The 5,609-nt window shown below is 42.8% G+C and overlaps 1 long non-coding RNA gene across 1 annotated transcript; it reads right to left on the reverse strand.

Moving 5' to 3' along the window:
- Positions 1-350: 350 nt before the first annotated feature.
- Positions 351-1,148, reverse strand: LOC127001186 (uncharacterized). Its single transcript, XR_007754875.1, has 3 exons — positions 881-1,148; positions 584-781; positions 351-484 (listed from the first exon to the last, which is right to left on the reverse strand). It is a non-coding gene; the product is annotated as an uncharacterized LOC127001186 (long non-coding RNA).
- Positions 1,149-5,609: the final 4,461 nt, after the last annotated feature.

The following is a 5,609-nucleotide window of genomic DNA, read 5'->3' on the forward strand; positions in this document are numbered from 1 at the left end:
AAATTGAAAGGTGAAATTAATTATGATGACTCGCTTTTTCTCGCCTCTCCGCTCAGTCAGACAGATTCAAGACTAACTTTCTTAAAAATATTATGAGTACAGAAACAGTACACTAATTAACCCCTTGGACGCGGATTCCCTACAAGAAGACATCACCAAGCTACAGGAGTGGAACAAAAAGTGGCTGCTACAATTTAGTGAAGAAAAATGTGAGGTCATGCATCTTGGGAAGGGAAATCCAGCACACCAATACCACATGGGAAACACTCCACTACCCGAGCCACAGAAAGACCTGGGAGTGTATGCTACCAGGCTACCAGTGAAGGGATATCCAGCACACCAATACCACATGGGAAACACTCCACTACCCGAGGCACAGAAAGACCTGGGAGTGTATGTTACCAGGCTACCAGTGAAGGGATATCCAGCACACCAATACCACATGGGAAACACTCCACTACCCACCACAGAGGCAGAGAAAGACCTGAGAGCATATGTTACCAGGCTACCAGTGAAGGGATATCCAACACACCAATACCACATGGGAAACACTCCACTATCCACCACAGAGGCACAGAAAGACCTGGGAGCATATGTTACCAGGCTACCAGTGAAGGGATATCCAGCACACCAATACCACATGGGAAACACTCCACTATCCACCACAGAGGCACAGAAAGACCTGGGAGCATATGTTACCAGGCTACCAGTGAAGGGATATCCAGCACACCAATACCACATGGGAAACACTCCACTATCCACCACAGAGGCACAGAAAGACCTGGGAGTACATGTTACCAGGCTACCAGTGAAGGGATATCCAGCACACCAATACCACATGGGAAACACTCCACTATCCACCACAGAGGCAGAGAAAGACCTGGGAGCATATGTTACCAGGCTACCAGTGAAGGGATATCCAGCACACCAATACCACATGGGAAACACTCCACTATCCACCACAGAGGCACAGAAAGACCTGGGAGCATATGTTACCAGGCTACCAGTGAAGGGATATCCAGCACACCAATACCACATGGGAAACACTCCACTATCCACCACAGAGGCACAGAAAGACCTGGGAGCATATGTTACCAGGCTACCAGTGAAGGGATACCCAGCACACCAATACCACATGGGAAACACTCCACTATCCACCACAGAGGCACAGAAAGACCTGGGAGCATATGTTACCAGGCTACCAGTGAAGGCGAAATCCGTGCCAATCGCAGCGGACGGGTTAAACATTTATAATCTACTAACAAATAAACGAGTGGAGGATTTGTTCAACTCAATTTACACTCAGTTTGCATAATTCGTCACCCTCATAAAACAATTGCCGGTCATTTTTCAACGATTTCCAGTTTTTTGTTTACATCACTTTTTCAGCATGACGCTCATTTCTGTATAGGTGCTTTCATTATTCTGGGTTTGAGTGTTCTAGAATTGGCCTTTTCATTTCTTCCTAAATCTAAAGTCAAATGAGTTAATGACAGTTCTTTTCTGATTTCCTGAAAAGTAGAAAATAATGACAGGCGGTTTCTTTACGAAGGTGACGATATACTAACAACCCAATCCATGCCTCTACATCCTTATTTTCTGGCTCTAGGCTAACCCACTTGATCCATAACCGCATATTCAAGCTATGACGGTTATGTTTGGTAGAAAATGTAGATGTTTACGAGATATGGATGGCCTCGTACCTCATCCCCTCTATCGTATTGCATGCCAGGCCGAGCGCTTGAATCGGCTTGTCTTCGCTTGTCAACAATGGGGGTTTCGTGGTGCAGTGGTTAGCACACTCGGCTCACAACCGAGAGAGCCCGGGTTCGATTTCCGGGCGGAGTGGAAAAATTTGGGCGGCTTTTCCGATACCCTACGCCGCTGTCCACCCAGCAGTGAATGGGTACCAGGTATTAATCGGGGGTTGTGTCCCGTCTCCTGGGATCTGTTCCCTTCTCCTATAATTCCTTCCCCTTCTGTCTCTCTTCGGCATATGACCACAGATGTTGCGCCGACTGAACGAAATTTTCCAACTTCGCTTGTCAACCAGACTTGCGACCAAAACAGCGACCCTAGACGCGGCCATATATATAGCCACAATCCCCCCTCGAAAAAAAGAGACCCTACAGGCGGTCCCCATGCAGATGATATTTTCGCTTAAGTTAGTATCTCACAGAGGAAAAACTACTTCGTGACTGTTTTGTGATTGCTTCGTCCATCGGAAAAATATTGCAAAACAGTTGTAAAGCAGTTGCAAAAGTTCAAAATGGTCGCAAAACAGCCGCAAAGCAATTTTTCCTTCTTGAGATGCCAGCTTATGCGAAAATGTTCTCCGGGGGCCGCCAATAGGGTCACTGTATTGGGGGTTGTGGCTCGGGGTATATAAAACTAGATGTCTTTCGTGACGTTAAGTGATGGTACTGGGGTTCGAATCGTCTCGCTTGACGCTCTAACATTTACCACCACGCCCCACGTCACCCATTATTGTACGTCTAAGTTATTCATCATCGTTCTGCAATGGGAGATAATTCGCCTTCTCTGATGTGTGTTGGTGTTGCATTTGTTTTATTCAAGATTGACGCGGCTATTACTGTTCCCCTTTCTTCTCCTCTCCTGCTTGTCTGCGTGTAGCTTAGTGATTGTCGTACTCAGAACATCTCATTTATCAGTTCTGCAATGGGAGATAATTAGATTGACGCGGCTATTGCTGTTCCCCTTTCTTCTCCTCCCCTGCTCCCCTGATTGTCGTACTCAGAACATCTCATTTATCAGTTCAGCAATGGGAGATAATTCGCCTTCTCTGATGCGTGTTGGTTGTTTTTTTGTTTTATTCAAAGCGACATGGCTATTACTTCTCCTCCTTCTTCTCCTCCCCTGCTTGTCTGCGCGTAGCTTAGTGATTGTCGTACTCAGAACACCTCATTTATATCAGTTCTGCAAGGGGAGATAATTCGCCTTCTCTGATGTGTTCCCGCTTAGCCTGTGTTGTTTTATTCAAGAGCGATGCGGCTATAAACTTTCCACTTTTTTTTTTCCTCCCCCGCTTGTTTACGTGTAGAGAGTGTTGTTATTTATTCAAGTTGCTGAGTCAGACCCTCTTTGTTGTGTGCCTTGAATGCCCGAAGCGTGTCTGAAGTACTTGCTATATTCTTACTAGCCAATGAAGTATTCTAAGTATTTTACTCTGGTCAGCTTTATTAACTCGAAGCGTTCCCAAAGCGTGATGCTATATTCCTATTAAACCGACGAAGTATGTTAAGTTTTCTACCCTGCTCTCCTCTTGGTCAGCTTTATCTTACTCTGCTGACGTATATATTATCTTGTCACGCATTCGTTCTGCAAACAAGATACTGCTATACCTCTTTCCCACTTCCATTTCCAGTTCTCTTTCCTCGTGACCTTCTCCTTCGCTCTTCATGGCGTGCCCGTATACTATCTTTATCTTACTTTGTTGACCTATATATTATCTTGTCACGCATTCGTTCTGCAAACAAGATACTGCTATACTTCTTTTCCCACGTCCATTTCCAGTTATCATTCCTCGTGACCTTCTCCATCGCTCGTCATGGCGTGCCCGTATACTATCTTTATCTTACTCCTCTGACCTATATATTATCTTTTCACGCATTCGTTCTGCAAAAAAGATACTGCTATACCTCTTTTCCCGCTTTCATTTCCAGTTATCATTCCTCGTGACCTTCTCCTTCGCTCGTCATGGCGTGCCCGTATACTATCTTTATCTTACTCCTCTGACCTATATATTATCTTCTACGCGTTCGTTCTGCAAAAGAGATAATGATATACTTGTACTTCTTTTCCATACAGTTGTTCGTAGTATAAATAGACCGTTTAGCTTCTTATCTTTCCATCAAGGTCAGCTAATGTTTTATTCCGTTTCTTCCTTCACTTTTTTGCTTATGTTATGGATCGCAGTATATATATCAAGGCGACCCAGATCTACTAATTTGCGAATATAAGTGCCCCAGCAGCGTTACTAAAACAGTGAATTATGTGTTATATATATTTTAGCATTGTGTAGTTATATATTTTTACGCATACTCAAATCTTACTTCTCAGACACTAAAATTAAAGCATATTCATTTTTTTTTATGGAATATGTCAGCCAAAGAAATGCTATAATACTACTACGATACTATTATAATCTATTACTACTATTACCACGATCCTGTAATCTTACCATGCATTGACACTAAACCGTATATACATCTTTTACGAATATGTCTTACGAATATAGGGCTCAAGGGCACAAAAAAAGGAAACAATAATAATAAAAAAGCCCGCTGCTCGATGCTCCTACGAAAAAGAATCAAAAGAGGTGGCCGAAAGAGAGGTCAATTTCGGGAGGAGAGGTGCCCTGATACTCTCCGTGTAGATAATTTTTGAATCTGTCTCACAAAAATACCATACTTTTACTTTCGATGGAGTTAATTTCCTGTATATACATATTTTTCGTATAGCCAAAGCATTCACAAATAACCTTCCATACACTAAAACACCTCAGTACACACAGCTTCACCTTATCTCTCTCACCTCTCCTCCACCTGTCCTCAAGATGTCATACAGGAAAGAGCTTTGTTTTTCTCATGTTTCTTTGGTCCTTAGTCTCAAACATTTCGGAGCTTACACACGCACATTGGATAAGGCTTTCGTAGAGGTTGTGTTAGTATTTCCATGTTTAGTTTTATGAGCCTAGTGATAGATTTACTAGGCTTTTACACCATGAACAGGGAAAGAAAACTCACAAAAACCCGTCATTTGATAAGGCTTTCATAGAGGTGGTTGTGGGTATTTCCATGGCTAGTTTAATGAGGTTAGTAATAGATTGACAAGGCTTCTGCATCGTGAACGTGAAAAGAAAATTCGCAAGAACCCGACATTTGATAAGGCTTTCGTAGAGGTGGTGGTGTTAGTATTTCCATGTTTAGTTTTATGAGCCTAGTGATAGATTGACAAGGCTTCTGCACCATGAACGTGAAAAGAAAACTCGCAAGAACCCGACATTTGATAAGGCTTTCATAGGGGTGGTTGTGTTAATATTTCCATGATTAGTTTAATGAGCCTAGTGATAGTTTGACAAGGCTTCTGCATCGTGAACGTGAAAAGAAAACTCGCAAGAACCCGACATTTGATAAAGCTTTCATAGAGGTTGTTGTGGGTATTTCCATGAGTAGTTTTAGGAGCCAAGGGATAGTTTGACAAGGCTTTTACACCAGGAATACGAAATACACTCATGATAACCCGACTATTCTTCTTTGTGGCCTTTGGAATTAGCTATAAGAGCCGAAAACATCAAAGAACACGTTGCGTTGAGTATTGTCCATGAAGATAACTCCAAATTGATAAGGGTTTCGTCGAGGTTATGTCAGTATTTCCATGGATGATTTTATGAAACCAGTGATAGTTTGACAAGGCTTTTGCACCACGAATACGAAAAACACTCAGGATAACCCAACTAATATCCTTTATGACCTTTGGTAATAGTTATAGAAGCCAAATGCGTCTCAGAAAACCGACCTTTGTTTCCCGAGTGGTCAGTAGCGCGCACCACCAACGTTCTTTGTGTATATTCTACCCCTGTGTTGACT

Source organism: Eriocheir sinensis, chromosome 20, assembly GCF_024679095.1.
Source record: "Eriocheir sinensis breed Jianghai 21 chromosome 20, ASM2467909v1, whole genome shotgun sequence".
In the NCBI taxonomy this organism is placed as follows: Eukaryota; Metazoa; Arthropoda; class Malacostraca; order Decapoda; family Varunidae; genus Eriocheir; species Eriocheir sinensis.